The sequence below is a fragment of the Phyllostomus discolor genome, chromosome 6 (assembly GCF_004126475.2).
Source record: "Phyllostomus discolor isolate MPI-MPIP mPhyDis1 chromosome 6, mPhyDis1.pri.v3, whole genome shotgun sequence".
Taxonomy (NCBI): domain Eukaryota; kingdom Metazoa; phylum Chordata; class Mammalia; order Chiroptera; family Phyllostomidae; genus Phyllostomus; species Phyllostomus discolor.
In genome coordinates this window covers 80635916-80654552 of record NC_040908.2, presented here as the reverse complement: position 1 = coordinate 80654552, position 18637 = coordinate 80635916, and the positions used below count along the sequence as shown (strand labels likewise).

Here is an 18637-nt window from a genome sequence, read left to right as displayed (position 1 = left end):
CATTAAAGGCATCAGTAAAAAAGTGCTCTAACTTAATAGTGCTGGGATATCCTGCAATGTCACTCATACCTAGGATTGTGTCTCCACTTATTATCAAGACCTGTATGGTGAGCATTTGCTAAGGCCAATTAAAAATAACATTTCTGCTATAAACACCAGAGGCAGTTGTTTTGATTTGCCAAAGTCAGAAATCCCTCATGACTTCACTTAGAAAAATTTAAGGCTCCAAGCCACTTGCTCTGGCCATGTCAGTATTTTGGTATTCAAATTCTACTCCTTGTATATCATAAGATGCCAGCCATAGCACTACACCTTGGGTTTTGAGGAGCTTCCAATAAATTACACCTTTTTTTCCTCCACTCAAAGCTGAAACTAATTGGGAGAAAAAGAGCCTTAGGAATAGGATAGAGACAAAAATGTCAGGTTATTGCCCAACCATTTGATCTGAATTCTGACTTTGAGGGCAATCTTTCTTAAAATGTTCCATAGAGCCACAGGGTCTGCAGCAACCACCATCAGCCTAGACTCCTTTGGGATTATCAGGGCAAGATCTGGACAGGTGTCCCATTTCCCCACAAACAAAACATTTTCCAAAAGGAAATTCACCAAGATCTGGGTCTACTTTAGCTTTGCACTTGGTTATTTCGTGCTCTGTAGGTCCACATCAATAACATATTCCAGTGACCTTATCTTAATTCTCAAGGGCGCCTGGGCAATCTGTAATCCCATGACTAGGTTTTCTACAATGAAAACATAACATTGCATTTTTCTTTGCTGCTTATCTTCTGAGCCTTCCTTTCCTGCAAAGAAAGACTATCTTTCTTTAAAGCAACTGCAATTTCTTCCCTTACTTCCTGATTGTTGCTCTTATCTCCTCATTGTCAACCATCTGTGAGTTTTATCTTAGGTATGCCATTTACATCTTCTTTTTTTTTTTCCTACTTAAAGTTGCTCTTTCTTTCTTTCTTTCTTTCTTTCTTTCTTTCTTTCTTTCTTCTTAAGTATATTTTATTGATTATGCTATTACAGTTTTTCTAATTTTTCCCCCTTTTCCCCCACTTTGCCCCACATCCCCCAACCCTCCAGCCTTCCCCACCACCCTTAGTTCATGTCCATGGGTTGTACATATAAGTTATTTGACTTATCTGTTTCCTATACTATTCTTAACCTCTCCCTGACTATTGTATGTCTACCAATTTGCTTCTTATTCCCTGTCTCTCTCCCCTATTCTTCCCCTCCCCCTCACCACCAAAAACTCTCCATTTGATGTCCCTTTCTCTGATTCTGTTCCTGTTCTACTTGTTTGCGTGGTTTTTGTCCCCCCCCCCTCTTTTTTTAGGTTTAGTCGTTGATAGTTGTTGTCATTTTACTGTTCATAGTTTTTGATCTCCTACTTCTTAGACAAGTCCCTTTAACTTTTCCCATACTAAGGGCTTGGTAATGACGGACTCCTTTAGCTTGACCTTATCTGAGAAACACTTTCTCTGCCCTTCCACACTAAATGATAGCTTTGCTGGATAGAATAATCTTGGATGTAGGTCCTTGCCTTTCATGACTTCACATACTTCTTTCCAGCCCCTTCTTGCCTACAAGATTTCTTTTGAGAAATCAGCTGATAGTCTTATGGGCACTCCTTTGTAAGTAACTTCTCCTTTCCTGATGCTGCTTTTAAGATTTTGTCTTTATCTTTAATGTTGGGTAACATAATGATGATGTGTTTTCATGTGTTCCTCTTTGGGTCCACCTGCCTTGGGACTCTCTGAGCTTCCTGGACTTCCTGGAAGCCTATTTCCTTTGCCAGATTGGGGAAGTTTTCCTTCATTATTGGTTCAAATAACTTTTCCACTTCTTGCTCTTGTCCTTCTCCTTCTGGCACTCCTATGATTCTGACATTAGAGTGCTTAAAGTTGTCCCAGAGTTTCCTAAGCCTCTCCTCATTTTTTTGAATTCTTATTTCTTCATTCTGCTCTGGTTGGACGTTTATTTCTTCCTTTTGTTCCAAGTCATTTTTTTGAGTCCCGGTATCCTTCCCTTCCCTGTTGGTTCCCTGAATATTTTGCTTTATTTCACTTTGGGTAGCCTTCATTTGTTCCTTCATTTCAAAACCAAATTCAGTCAGTTCTGTGAGCATTCTGATTACCAGTGTTTTGAACTCTGCATCAGATAGGTTGGCTATCTCCTCGTTTCTTTGCTCTTTTTCTGGAGTTTTGAGCTGTTCTCTCATTTGGGCCATATTTTATTTGTCTTAGGGTACCTGTTATGTTGTAGGTGTGTGGGGCCTTAAGTATTCACCCAGACAAGGCAACCCTCTTTGCTGTGTTATGGCACTGTTAGTCTGGTAAATGTTTCTTTAACTTCTTGGTTGTTGGAGTTCCTTGCAGTTTGATTTTCTGGCACTTATGTTGTTTACTATTTTTAGATTGGTTGTTATCTTCCTTTTGGTTGCATAAGGAAGTAAAGGTTTTCTACCTACACCTCCATCTTGGCTGGAACTCCTTCCACATCTTCATTTAAGTATTCCTTTTTCATTTTGCTCATTTTGTGTTTTGCTTGGGGTACAACATTTTTAAGGAACAGCCTATTGGCTTCAAGTAGTTTACTCTTTTATAGGTTTTGGGTTTTTTTCCTCAAAGGACCCCTTCTTCATATGCTCCCATGATGTTGCAAGAAAGAGTCTTTTGTTACGTGTGGCAGTAACTTATTATCATTTGGTCATGGTTTCATCAGGGGTACTGTATCCAGCACACATGAATCCTCCAGAGCAGCAGAGTTAGCATGCTAGGGAAGCCCCTACCATTATTTCTTCAAGCTGGTTCTGTAGTTCTTGCTCACTCTCTTCTCCTTCTGCTACCCATATGATGCATATGTTATGTTTTGTTGTTCCAAAGTTCCCTTAAACTATCCTCATTCTTTTTAAGTCTTTTTTTTTAGCTGCTCTGATTGGGTGTTTTTTTTTCTACCTTGCCTTCTAAACTGTTGATTTGACCCTTTGCATAATTCAACATACTTTTTATTCCTTCCATGGTATTCTTGATATCAGATATGTTATCCTGTGTTTTACATTACTTTATCTTTCTGTGATGCCTTCATATCTGTCTTCTAGTACATGAGTTATTTTGGCAGCTGTTTGTATAATCTCCTTTTAAGATTATTTGCTGAGTTTTTTCTTTCAAAAATGGCTTTTACAATGGTTATCAGGAAACTCAATGAGCTCACAGTGAATTACCAGAAACTACAGGGAAACTACAATGAACTCAGTGCAAATTATGTCAACATGAAAAAGAAAATAGAAACTATCAACAAGGGCCAAGAGGAAATGAAGAATACAACTTCTTAACTGAAGAACACAGTAGAAGGAATAAAAGCACAATTGATGAAGCAGAAGATGGGATCAGCAAGCTAGAGGACAAAGTAGAAAAAAACACCCAGAATGAAGAGGGATTAAGAGAAATGGAAGACAATACGAAACATAATAATATCTATATAATAAGGATACCAGAAGGAGAAGAAGAGCAAGGAACAGAAAACCTATTTGAAAAAGTAATGATGGAAAACTTCCCTAATTTGATGAGAGAAAAAGTCACACAAATCCAGGAAACACAAAGAATTCCAATGAAGAGGAACCAAAAGAGGCCCACTTCAAGACATATCATAATTAAAATAGCAAAATACCAAGACAAAGAGAGAATCTTAAAAGCAGCCAGGGAGAAACAGGAAGTAACATACAAGGGAGTCCCAATTGGGTTAGCAGCTGACTTCTCAATGGAAACACTCCAAGCCAGAAGAGAATGGCAAGAAATATTCCAAGTAATGAGAACCAGAGGTCTGCAACCAAGGCTACTTTACCCAGCAAGGCTCTCAATCAAGATAGAAGGTCAAATAAGGAGCTTCCCAGACAAACAAAGTCTAAAAGAATACACCTCCACCAAACGAGCTCTGCAAGAGATGCTAAAGAGACTGCTTTAAGGAAAGGAAGGAAGAGAGAGAGAGAGAGAGAGATGAAAATGGCAATGAATAAGTACCTATCAATAATAACCTTAAATGTAAATGGATTAAATGCTCCAATCAAAAGACACAGAATAGCTGAATGGATAAGAAAGCATGACCCACACATATGCTGCCTACAAGAGACCCACCTCAGGACAAAAGACCTACACAGACTGAAAGTGAAGGGCTGGAAACAAATATTCCAAGCAAATGAACAGGGGGAAAAAAGCCGGAGTAGCAATACTCATATCAGACAAAATGGACTTCAAAAAAAGGGCCATAAAGAGAGCCTCAGAAGGTCACTTCATAATACTCAAGGGAAGAATCCACCAAGAAGACATAAACATTGTAAATATACATGCACCCAACATAGGAGCACCCAAATACATAAAGAAAATCTGAGAGGACTTCCAGAAAGACACTGAGAGCAACACAATTATTGTAGGGAATTTTAACACCCCACTGTCAAAAATGGGCAGATCTCCCAAACAAAATATCAACAAAGATATTGGACTTCCGGCAAGATGGAGGAATAGGTGGACGCACCGTACCTCCTCGTACAACCAAGATTAGAAAACCAATAATTTACAACAATAATTTACTATCAGAATAACACCCAGATCCGGCAGAGGATTTATCTGAATGGAAGTCGGGCAGCCAAGAAGTTGAAGTAGACGCATTCATCCGGACTGGTAGGAGAAGACCAGCCGGGCGGGCGCGGGGCTGGCTCGGGTCGGCGGCGCGCGGAGGTCGGGGGAAGGTTTGGCTCGAAATCGGCGCAAAAGCCATCCGGTGCGCAAGAAGGCAGCAGCGATCACTGAGTACGCAAGCTGCGGCTGGCAGACCCAGAGGGGTAGCGATTGTGGACCAGGGCAGAGCTCCAGGCCTGGAAGCCCAGACAAGGGTCTGAGTCCAGGGGAACGGAACTACCGCCATTGTTTTCTCCCGCCCCGCTCCCGCCCCACCCCCACATATAACATCACAATCTAGTGACTGGGGTGCCCAGCCCCAGTGAGCACCTAAGGCTCCGCCCCCCACCGTAACTAGAGCAACCAGACCGGAAAAAAAAAAAGAAAGGAGAGGCGGGGGGGGGCGGAATGTTTTCAACAGAGCAGATCAGTCCCCCAGGACTCATCCTTTTGAGCGACCAAGAATTAGCCAATCTATCAGATGCGCAGTTCAAAACACTGGTGATCAGAAAGCTCATGGAACTGGTTGATTTTGGACGAAATTTAGATGAAAGAATGCAGATTACCATAAAACAGATGCAGGAAGACACGCGGAGGAGAGCCAATAGTGAAAGGAAGGAATATGAGTCTCAAAACAATACAGTGGACCAGAAGGAAGATAGAATTAACCAAGCAGGAAAGCATGATGAAATAAGAATTCAAAAAATTGAGGAAAAGATTAAGAGCATCCAAGACACCTTTAAACGTCCCAATATCCGAATTATAGGGGTACCAGAATTGGAAGGGGAAAAGCAACAGATTGAGCATGTATTTGAACAAATAATAAAGGAGAACTTCCCCAATCTGGCAAAGGGAACAGTCTTCCAAGAAATCCAAGAAGCTCAGAGAGCCCCAAAGAAGTTGGATCCAAGAAGAAACACACCAAGGCACATCATAATTACATTAGCCAAGGTAAAAACGAAGGAGAGAATCCTAGAAGCAGCAAGACGTAAGGGGACAGTAACCTACAAAGGAGTTCCCATCAGACTGTCAGCTGATTTCTCAAAAGAGACCTTACAGGCAAGAAGGGGCTGGAAAGAAATATTCCAAGTCATGAGAGACAAGGACCTACATCCCAGATTGCTCTATCCAGCAAAGCTCTCATTTAGAATGGAAGGGCAGATAAAGTGCTTCTCAGATAAGGTCAAGTTAAAGGAGTTCATCATCACCAAGCCCTTATTTTATGAAATGCTAAAGGGACTTATCTAAGAAAAGAAGATAAAGAAAAGACATGTATAGTAAAAGGACAGCAAACTCACAAATATTAACAACCACACCTAAAGCAAAACCAAAAGAAACTAAGTAAACAACTAGAACAGGAACAGAACCACAGAAATGGAGGACACATGGAAGGTTAGCAGCAGGGGGGTGGGAGGAGGAGAGAGGGGGAAAAGGTATAGAGAATAAGTAGCATAGAATGTAGGTTGAAAATAGATAGGGGGAGGGCAAGAATAGTACGGGAAATGTAGAAACTAAAGAACTCATAAGTATGACACATGGACATGAACTAAAGGGGGAAATGTGGGTGGGAGGGGGGCACAGGGTGGAGGGCAGAGAAGGGGGAAATGGGACAACTGTAATAGCATAATCAATAAAATATATATTAAAAAAAAAAGATACTGTGGCATTGAACAATGCCCTAGATGAAATAAACTTAACTGATAGATCTAAAGTCCTCCATCCCTAACAAGCTAAATACATTCTTTCTAAATGCACATGGAACATTCTCAGAGATAGACCACAAGATAGGACACAAAACAAGCCTCAACAAATTCAACAAAATAAGAACCATACCAAGCATTATCTCTGACCACAAGGGACTGAAACTAGAAACCAACCCCAAGGAAAAAAACCCAAACACTCAAAATCATGGAGATTGAACAGTATGCTATTAAACAATAAATGGGTCAAGAATGAAATTAGGGAAGAAATCAAAAAGTTTCTGGAAACAAATGAAAATGAACTCACAACAACCTAAAACTTATGGGACACAGCTAAGGCAGTCCTGAGAGGGAAGTTCATAGCAATACAGGCCTACCTAAAAAAGACAGAAACATTTCAAAGAAACAACCTAACTCTACACCTACCAGACCTCGAGGAACAACAACAAAGACAGCCCAGAGCAAGTAGAAGGAAGGAAATAACGAAAATCAGAGCAGAATTAAATGACATAGAGACTAAAAGCACAATTCTAAGAATCAATGAATCCAGGAGCTGGGTCTTTGAAAAGATAAACAAAATCAACAAGCCTTTAAGCAGGCTCATCAATAAAAAAGGAGAGAGAAGCCAAATAAACACAATCAGAAATGAAAGAGGAGAGATTACAACTAATACCACAGAAATACAAAGGATTGTAAGAAACTACCATGCAGAACTGTAGGCCAAGAAATTTGAAAACTTGGGTGAAAAGGACAAATTTCTAGAAAAATATAATCTTCTAAAACTTAATGAAGAAGAAGCAGAAAGCCTGAACAGTCCAATAACAACAGATGAAAACGAAGCAGTAATCAAAAAACTCCTGACCCACAAAAGCCCGGGTCCAGATGGTTTCACAGGAGAATTCTACAAAGCATTTAAAGGAGAGCTAACCACTATCCTTCACAGACAATTAAAAAAAAATGATGGAAGACTCCCAAACTATTTTTATGAAGCCAGCATCATTGTAATCCCCAAACCAGATAAAGACACAGCAAAGAAAGAAAACTTCAGGCCAATATTGCTGATGAACATAGATGCTAAAATCCTCAACAAAATATTGGCAAACCGCATCCAACAATACATTAAAAAGATCATACAACATGATCGAGGGGGATTCATCCCAGGGATGCAAGGATGGTTCAATATTCACAAATCAGTAAATATAATACGTCACACAAACAAAAACAAAGACAAAATCACATGATCATATCAACAGAAGCAGAAAAAGCATTTGGTAAGGTACAGCACCCATTTATGATAAAAACACTAAGCAAAGTGGGACTAGAGGGAGAATTCCTCAACATAATGAAGGCCATATATGAGAGACCTACAGCCAACATCATACTCAATGGGCAAAAACTAAAGTCTTTTCCACTAAGATCAGGAACAAAACAAGGTTGTCCACTTTCACCACTTCTATTCAATATATTATTGGAAGTTGCAGCCACAGTGATCAGACAAGAAAAGGACATAAAAGGCATCCAAATTGGAAAGGAGGAAACAAAACTGTCATTGTTTGCAGATGACATGATAGTGTACATAAAAAATCCTATAGACTCCTCAAAAAACAATGCTCAACCGAATAAATAAATTTGGCAAAACAGCAGGATACAAAGTCAATATCCAGAAATCAAAGACATTTTTGTATGCCAACAATGAAACAACAGAAGCAGAAATCAAGAAAAAAAATCCCATTTGATACAGCAAAAAGAAAAATAAAATACCCGGGAATAAACCTAACCAAGGAGGTAAAAGACCTATATTCAGAAAACTACACAACACTGCAGAAAGAAATCAAGGAAGACACAAACAAATGGAAACATATACCATGTTCATGGATCAGAAGAATTAACATCATCAAAATGTCCATACTACCCAAAGCAATTTACAGATTCAATGCAATACCTACTAAAGTGCCAATGGTATATTTTACAGACATAGAACAAACACTTCAAAAATTTATATGGAACCATAAACGACCCCAAATAGTTGCTGCAATTTTGAGAAAGAAGAGTAAAGTAGGAGGGATCACAGTGCCTGATACCAAACTGTATTACAAGGCCACTGTAATCCAAACAGCCTGGTACTGGCATAAAAACAGGCATATGGGCCAATGGAACAGAACAGAGAGCCCAGAAATAAACCTAAGTGTCTGTGGTCAATTAATATTTCACAAAGGGGGCAGCAACATAAAATAGAGTAAAAATAGCCTCTTCAACAAATGGTGTTGGGAGAGCTGGACAGCTATATGAAAAAAAAAAAAAAGAAAAAAAGAAAAAAAAAGAAACTCAAGCACCAACTTACACCATACACAAAAATAAATTCAAGGTGGATTTAAATATAAGCTGTGACACCATTAAAGTCCTAGAGGAGAACATAGGCAGCAAAATCTCAGATATTTCACACAGAACCTTGTTTACTGATGTATCCCCTAGAGCAAGGGACATAAAGGAAAGAGTAAACAAATGGGATCTCATAAAAATAAAAGGGTTCTGCCCAGCTCAAGAAAATAGTATTAAAATAAAAAGAGGACCAACTGTATGGGAAAACATATTTGCCAATGATACCTCAGACAAGGGTTTAATCTCCAAAATATATAAACAACTTACATGACTCCACTCTAAGAAGATAAACCACCCAATTAAAAAGTGGGCAAAGGATTTGAACAGACACTTCTCCAAGGAGGACATACAGAGGATCCAAAGACACATGAAAAGATGCTCAGTATCACTAGCTATCAGAGAGATGCAAATTAAAACCACAATGAGATACCACTTCACACCAGTCAGAATGGCCATCATAAACAAAGCAACAAACAACAACTGTTGGAGAGGTTGTGGAGAAAAGGGGACCCTAGTGCACTGTTGGTGGGATCGCAGACTGGTATAACCACTGTGGAAAACAGTATGAAATTTTCTCAGAAAACTAAAAATGGATCTGCCTTTTGACCCAGCAATTCCACTGCTAGGATTATATCCTAAGAACCCTGAAACACCAATCCAAAAGAACCTATGCACCCCAAAGTTCATAGCAGCACAATTTACAACAGCCAAGTGTTGGAAGCATTCTGGGTGCCCATCAGTAAATGAATGGATCAAAAAACTATGCTACATTTACACAATGGAAATCTATGCAGCAGAAAGAAAGAAGGAGCTCCTACCCTTTGTGATAGCATGGATGGAACTGGAAAGGATTATGCTAAGCGAAGTAAGCCAGGTGATGAGGGACAAATACCATATGATCTCACCTTTAACAGGAACCTAAACAACAAAACAAACAAACAAGCAAAATATAACCAAAGACACTGAACTAGAGAACAGGCTGACAGTGACCAGAGGGGAGAGGGTAGGAAATTTCAGGGGAAAAGGGGAAGGCTTTACAGGAACAAGTATAAAAGACACATGGACAAAAATTAGGGGGGAGTTGAAATGGGAGGGAGGTGGGGAGGGCTGGGGGGTGGGCTGGGATGGGAGTAAAAGACAGAAAACTATGCTTGAACAACAATTAAAATTTAAAAAATGACTTAATTCCTAGCTGTATCATTCTTCAGGTCTGCCTATGGATTTATGATATCTAGTTGTTTTTTTTTTTAACTTTTCAGTTCCTTTTATGTTACTAATCAATTTAAACATCTCTATTTTACAGTCTCTTTAATAGCTCAATTAAATCAAGTTCCTATTGTTTGTATGTGCTGATTCTTACATTTGGTAGATTGTTTACCCAAGTATTTTGTAATTTTGAAAGGTGAGCTTATTTTCATCAGAACTTTCTCTGTGGGAATCTTGAGTGCCTTGTGTTAAGAGCAATTCACTGCAGATAATTCATGTCGACTTATGTCATTTTCTCAGGGCTATTACTGACAAAGGATCAGTTTTATTTTAATTTCTTGGCTTCAGAGTTTCCAGACCTCAAGCGTAGTGTGAATTACTGAGAAGATTCCCAGGGCAAGACAGACACTTTTCCTCATCATCTTCCTGTGCTAGTGGCACAGTGTTTTCTTGATTCCCTTTCACTGAGGGTTCATCCTCTACATGTCCCACCTTCATGGTGGGCTTGAGGAGAGGTGCATTTAAATGCATAGGAGAATTTATAAGAAAGTAAGGGGAAATTCGCAGGGCCCAAAATAAAGAGAACTATGAAAACTAGAGAGGTAAATTGTGAGCTGACATTCTAGTTTCCATGGTACAATTTGCCAATCCCCTTAACCCATGGTTTTTGGCTTTCACATCTGTAAGTGAACTGATGAAACCTTGGAAGCAGGTGGGAAATTAATAAACTGTTTTTTACATCTTATCCAGCATTTCTGTGTTTTGCTGGAGAGGAGGAGTTTAGGTATCAAGTTTGCTATGTAGCTAGAAATAAACCCAGGTATCTCTGGTCAATTAATATTTGACAAAGGGGGTACAAGCATAAAATGCAGTAAAAGTAGCCTCTTCAACAACTGGTGTTGAGAGATCTGGACAGCTACATGCAAAAAAAATGAAACTCTATCACCAACTTACCCCATACACAAAAATAAACTCAAAGTGGATAAAAGACTTAAATATAAGTTGTGACATCATAAGAGTCCTAGAGGCAAACATAGGCAGGGAAACCTCAGATATTCCATGCAGCAATATTGTCAACAATATGTCTGCTAGAGCAAGGGGCATAAAGGAAAGAATAAATGAATGGGACTTCATCAAAATAAAAAGCTTCTCCATGGCTAAAGAAAACATCAGCAAAACGAAAAGAGAGCCAACTGTATGGGAAAATATATTTGCCAATGATAACTTGGAGAAGGGCTTGATCTCCAAAATAACATGACTCCACTCCAGGAAGACAAATAATCCAATTAAAAAATGGGCAAAGAACCTGAACAGACACTTCTTCAAGGAGGACATACAGAGGGTCCAGAGACATATGAAATAATGCTCAGCATCACTAGCCATCAGAGAGATGCAAATTCAAACCACAATGAGACAGCATTTCACACTAGTCAGAGTGGCCATTGTAACCAAATCAACAAACAAGTGCTGGTGAGGTTGCAGAGAAAAGGGAACCCTGGTACACTGTTGGTGGGAATGCAGACTGGTGTAGCCACTGTGGAAAACAGTATGGAATTTCCTTGAAAAACTAAAAATGGAACTGTATTTTGGTCCAGTGATTCCACTGCTGAGATTACATCTTAAGAACCCCCAAAACACCAATTCAAAAGAACCTAGAAACCCAATGTTCATAACATTGTTATTTACAATAGCCAAGTGCTGGAAGCACCCTGGTTGTCCATCAGTAAATGAGTGGATCCAAAAACTGGGGTACATTTGCACAATGGAATACTATACAGCGGAAAGAAAGAAGGAGCTCCTACCCTTTGTGACAGCATGGATGGAACTGAATATCATTAAGCTAAGTGAAGTAAGTCAGGCGGTGAAAGATATACACCATATGATCTCACCTATAAGTGGAACCTAAACAACAAAACAAACAAGCAAGTCAAATGACCAGAAACATTGAAACAAAGACAGTAACCGGAGGGGAGGGAGGATAATGAGGGAAAGAAGGAAAAGAGTTGTCAAGGAACATGTATAAAGGACCCATGATCAAAGCCAAAGGAGAAAGGATTGAGGGTGGGAGGTGGGGCGGGGGTGGAGGGGTGCGATGGGGGAAAGTGGTGGTGGGAAAATGGAGACAACTGCACTTGAAAAATAAAAAAGATTCTGATACTAAAAAAACAATAAAAAAAGACTTGTTTCATGTCATAACATATGTTCTATCTAAGTCAAAGTTCTATGTGCACTTGAAAAGTATGTGGGAACTTCCACTCAAGATGACATCATAGACAAACACAGCTTGCCTCCTCACACAACCACACCAAAATTACAACTAAAGAACACTCATCACTCTTTTTTAATATATTTTATTGATTATGCTATTACAGTTGTCCCATTTTCCCCCCTTCACTCCCCTCCACCCTGTACACCCTCTCCCACCCATATCCCCCCCTTTAGTCATGCCCATGTGTCATACTTACAAGTTCTTTAGCTTCTACATTTTCCATACTATTCTTACCCTCCCCCTATCTATTTTCAACCTACAATCAATGCTACTTATTCTCTGTACCTTTTCTCCCTCTCTCCTCCTCCCACTCCCCTGTTGCTAACCCTTCATGCGATCTCCATTTCTGTGGTTCTGTTCCTGCTCTAGTTATTTGCTTAGTTTCTTTGGTTTTGCTTTAGGTGTGGTTGTTAATAGTTGTGAGTTTGCTGTCCTTTTACTATACATGTTTTTTCTTTATCTTCTTTTCTTAGATAAGTCCCTTTAACATTTCATAAAATAAGGGCTTGGTGATGATGAACTTCTTTAAGTTGACCTTATCTGAGAAGCACTTTATCTGCCCTTCCATTCTAAATGATAACTTTGCTGGGTAGAGCAATCTTGGATGCAGGTCCTTGCCTTTCATGACTTGGAATACTTCTTTCCAGCCCCTTCCTGCCTGCAAGGTCTCTTTTGAGAAATCAGCTGACAGTCTGATGGGAACTCCTTTGTAGGTGACTGTCCCCTAATCTCTTGCTGCTTCTAGGATTCTCTCCTCTATTTTTACCTTGCCTAATGTAATTATGATGTGCCTTGGTGTGTTTCTTCTTGGGTCCAACTTCTCTGGGACTCTCTGAGCTTCCTGGATTTCCTGGACGTCTATTTCCTTTGCCAGAATGGGGAAGTTCTCCTTTATTATTTGTTCAAATACGTGTTCAATCTGTTGTTTTTCCTCTTCCCCTTCTGGTATCCCTATAATTCAGACGTTGGAATGTTTAAAGATGTCCTAGAGGTTCCTAAGCTTCTCCTCATTTTTTTTTTAAATTCTTATTTCTGCATTCTTTCCTGTTTGGTTGTTTTTTCTTCCTTCTGGTCCACTCTATTGTTTTGAGTCTCAGTTTCCTTCCCATCACTATTGGTTCTCTATGCATCTTCCTTCATCTCTTTTATGGTAACCTGCATTTTTTCATCTAATTTGCACCCAGAATCAACCAATTCTATGAGCTTCCTGATCACCAGTGTTTCAAACTGTGCATCTGATAAGATTGGTTATTTCTTGGTCGCTCAAAAGGATGAGCCCTGGGGTACTGATCTGTTCTTCTGTTGGAAACATATCTCTCCCTGTCTCTCCTTTTTTTTTTTTTTTTATCCGGTCTGGTCGCTCTTGTTACGATGGGGGGCGGAGCCTTAGGTGTTCCCCAGGGCTGGGCACCCCAGTTGCTAGATTGTGACGTTGTATGTGAGGGCAGGGGCAGGAGGGAACAATGGTGGTAGCTCCATTCTCCTGGGACCTCAGTCCCTTCTCTGGGATTCTGGGTTGCACGCTCTGCCCTGGTCCACAATCACCGCCTCAGTGGGTCCGCCAGCCGCCACTTGTGTACTCAGGGTCCACCCACTGTGATCCTGCATGCCCCAGATGCCTTACGCACTCCCAGTTGCCCCATGTGCCCAATTCACCCTGGTCTCCGCACGCCGCGCCCCACGCCCAGCTGCTCCTCTCCGCCCCTCCTACCGGTCTGGATAAACGGGTCCACCCCAACCTCCTGGCTGTCAAACCTCCATTCAGACAAATTCTCTGTCAGTTCTGGGTGCCATTCTGCCCCCAAATTGTTGCCATTCCAATTTTGGCTCTGCGTGGAGGTACGGCGCGTCCACCTATGCCTCCACCTTGCCGGAAGTCCCAATCATCACTCTTAACTGTCAGATATTGAGTTGAACACAAGTCTTACGATAATGGAATTAAATAAACCACATCCATTCAGGCTGGGCCAGATGGGTGTAGGAGGGTCAGAGATGCAGAACAGACTGGTCACACATCCATGTGTGGTAGATAAAAATTTGGGAGAGAGATTTTTGGGAGCGAGGAGTCCCAGTCCCACACCAGGTCCCCCAGCCCCAATCTGGAGCCAGGAAAATAAGACCCCATACTACTGGCTAAAAAACCAGGAGGTACTGAGTTGGTAGAAGAAAATTCTGGAATCCCAAGCACTTCCACTTAAAGAACCCACACACAGACTCACCTACTCAGACTCACTCCCTCTAAGCTTCAGCACTGGGGTCACAGCTTGAAAGGCACTAGTGGAATACAGGGAGGAACTGAAGTGTCTGGCATCAAGGAAAGAGCTGGGAGACAACTTTCTCCCAGACAAAGAGGCAGGCAGAGGCCATTGTCCCATTTCTGAGCCTTCTGCCCATAGAGCCACAGAGCTGGCAAGCAGGTGCCATATCTGAGACTCCATCAACCTGGCTAACACTGTTTGCTAGCCCTTGAGATACCCTCAGACTCCATCCCACCCAACTTATGGGCCTACCCAACCTATTAAAAGAGACTGTTCCATATAAATGGCTTGTCTTGTCTCATGCTTCACAACCTCTTAAACACTCAGAAACAAGCAACAGACAGCTTCAGTGAGCCTCCACCTTCCTCTTGATAAGTGGTCCCAGGCCCAGAACTAGCAACAGCCAGCCTAGATACACAGCTTGTCTTCACCTGGGAATCTCCAAGTCCAGCACAAGTGACAACCATCTCAGATTGCTTTATAATCTAGGCAGGGTGGCTCTGAGCAAAACACAGATGGGGGCTGATATTGGCCTGCACCACCAAGGAAACCTCAGAGCCTGTACACCCAGTGGACTGCTACAGACCCCATCTAGCACTGCCACACTGCCCCTGCACAGCTGATCTTCCACAGAAGGTGATGGCTGGTGGTCAGTGGACACAGCTAGTCCTTGCAGCTGACTGGCCTGGTTAAATCATTCCCAATGGCCTGACAAAACAATCAAGACTCAACTACAAGTGGAGGGTGTACTCAGTCCACATGAAGGGTGCACATCGAGTATTCAGCTTGGATGGTAGGGGAGGCTGTGCCACTGGACCCTTCTGGACACCTATTACATTAGGCCACAGTATCAAGACAGGGAATCATAGCAGCTCCATCTAATACATAAAAACAAACACAGGAAGGCTGTCAAAATGAGGAGGTATAGAATATGGCCCAAATGAAAGAACAGATCAAAACTCCAGAAAAAGAACTAAACAAAACAGAGGTAAGCAATCTATTATACACACAGTTCAAAACACTGGCTATAAAGATGCTCAAGGAACTTAGTGAGGACCTCAACAGCATAAAAAAATGAGTCAAAAACAAAGAATATGGGGACTTCCAGCCAAGATGGAGGTGTAGGCAGACACACTGTGCCTCCTCGCACAACCAAATAAGGACAACATCAATTTAAAAACGAAAAACAACCAGAACTGACAGAAAATCGAACTGTATGGAAGTCCAACAACCAAGGAGTTAAAGAAGACATATTCACCCAGACCGCAGGAGGGGTGGAGACAGGCAGCCAGGCAGAGAGGACTTGAGGCAAGACAGTGGCTGGCGGACCCAGTGAGGTGGCAGATAGTGGAGCAGGGCATGCAAGGCTGTAGTTGACCAGCAAAGCAGCAGCTGGTGGATTGGGTGAGGCAGCAGATTGTGGACTGGGCAGTCCCACATTCGAGTAGATAAATTGGGAGGAACACCTGTGCAGCAAGACAAACTGTGCAACCCAGGTCCCCAGCATAGGGAAATAAAGCCTTGAACCACTGATTGAAAACACCTGTGGGGGCTGAGGCAGCAGGAGAAACTCCCAGCCTCACAGGGGACTTCGTTGGAGAGACCCATAGGGTTCTAGAATGTACACAAACCCATCCAGCTGAGAATGAGCACTAGAAGGGCCCACTTTGTTTGTGGGAAGTGGGTGAGGTGACTGAAATCCTGCAAAGAGCAGAGCAAGCGCCATTGTTCCCCCTCTGACCCCACCCCCACAAATAGCGTCAGGAAGCAGGGAGGTGGGTTGCCCCGCCCTGGTGAACACCTAAGGCTCTGTCCCTCACTATGTAACAAGTGAGAAGAGATGAAAAAAATGGCCCAAATGAAAGAACAGATCAAAGCTCTAGAAAAAAAAAAAATACAACTAGGTGATGAAGAGATAGCCAACCTATCAGACGCACAGTTCAAAGCACTGGTAATCAGGATGCTCACAGAATTGGTTGAATTTGGCGCAAATTTGATGAAAAAAATGAAGGCTATGCTAAGTGAAATGAAGGAAACTGTACAGGGAACCAATAGTGATGGGAAGGAAACTGGAAGTCAAATCAATGGAGTGGACCAGAAGGAAGAAAGAAACATCCAACCAGAAAAGAATAAAAAACCAAGAATTCAAAAAAAATTGAGGAGAGACTTAGGAACCTCCAGGACATCTTTAAACATTCCAACATCCGAATTATAGGGCTATCAGAAGGAGAAGAGGAAGAGCAACAAGTGGAAAAGTTATTTGAACAAATAATAAAGGAGAACTTCCCCAATCTGGCAAGGGAAATAGACTTCCAGGAAGTCTAGGAAGCTCAGAGAGTCCCAAAGAAGTTGGACCCAAGAAGAAACACACCAAGGCACATCATAATTACATTAGCCAAGATAAAAATGAAGGAGAGAATTCTAAAAGCAGCAAGAGAAAAGGAGATGGTTACCTACAAAGGAGTTCCTATAAGAGTTAGCTGATTTCTCAAAAGAAACCTTGCAGGCAAGAAGGGGCTGGAAAGAAGTATTCCAAGTCATGAAAGGCAAGGACCTACATCCAAGATTGTTCTATCTAGCAGAGCTGTCATTTAGAATGGAAGGACAGATAAAGTGCTTCTCAGACTAGGTCAAGTTAAAGAAGTTCATAATCACCAAGCCCTTATTTTATGAAATGTTAAAGGGACTTATGTAGGAAAAACAAGATTAAAAAAATCTACAGTAAAATGACAGCAAGCTCACAATCATTACCAGCCACGCCCAAAACAAGAAACAAAAGCAAACTAAGCAAACAACTAGAACAGGAACAGAACCACAGAAATGGAGATCACATGGAAGGTTAGCAACAGGGGAGTGGGATGGGGAGAGAGGGGCTAAAGGTACAGAGAATAAGTTGCATAGATGGTAGGTAGAAAATAGAAAGGAGTAGAGTAAGAATAATATAGGAAATATAGAAGCCAAAGAACTTATATGTATGACCCATGGACATGAACTAAAGGGGGGAGTGTGGGTGGGAGGGGGTGTGCAGTGTGAAGGGGAGTGAAGAGGGGAATATGGGACAACTGTAATAGCATAATTAATAAAATATATGAAAAAATAAAATGAATATACTAATCGAAATAAAGAACAATTTACACAGAAACATCTACAGAGTGGATAAAGCTGAACATCAAATCAATATTTTGGAACACAAGGATGCAAAAAACAACCAAACAGAACAACAAGAAGAAAAATGAATTAAAAAAATGAGGATAGTGTAAGCAGACTTTGAGGCAACTTCAAGCATTCCGACATTCACATCATAAGGGTACCAAAATGAAAAGAGAAAGAGCAAGTAATTGGAAAACCATCTGAAAAAATAATGAAAGAAAACTTCCCTAATTTGGTGAAGGAAATAGACATGCAAGTCCAGGAAGCACAGAGAGTCCCAAACAAGATGTATGCAATGAGGTCTACTCCAAGACACATCATAACTAAAATGCCAAAAGTTAAAGATAAAGAGAGAATCTTAAAAGTAGCAAGATAAAAGCAGTTAGTTACTTGCAGGGTGTTTCCCATAAGACTGCCAGCTAATTTCTCAAAGAAACTTTGCAGGCTAGAGGGGGTTGGAAAGAAATATTCACAGTCATGAAAAGCAGGGACCAACAGCCAAGATTGCTTTACCCAGCAGAGAACATGTAGAATTGAAAGGCAGATAAAGAACTTCCCAGACAAGAAAAAAACTAAAGGATTTCATCATCACCAAACCATTATCTTATGAAATGTTAAAGGGACTTATTTAAGAAAAGAACATCAAAACTATGAACAATAAAATGTCAATAAATAGATATCCATGAAGAATAGAATCTAAAAAACAAACTAAGCAAATAAGAAGACCAGAGACAAAAATCTCATATACAGAGAGTGTTTTGATGGCTACCTGATGGTAAGGGGTGTGGGGGAATGTGAAGAGGTGAGGGGACCAAAAAGTACGAATAGGTAGTTACAGAATAGCCATGGTGATATAAAGCACAGTATAGGAAATGGAGCCAAAGACTTATATGGATGACCTTTGGACATGAACAATTGTGTGGGGATTACCTGAGGGAGTAGGAGGTACTGGGTAGATGGGGGCAAAGGGGGAAAAATTGGGACAACTGTAATAGCATA

General features: G+C 41.0%; 1 pseudogene; it reads right to left on the bottom strand.

Annotated features, from left to right (window-relative positions):
* Positions 1–424: 424 nt before the first annotated feature.
* On the bottom strand, positions 425–2789 carry LOC114498773 (annotated as a pseudogene).
* Between the last annotated feature and the right edge of the window lie 15848 nt (positions 2790–18637).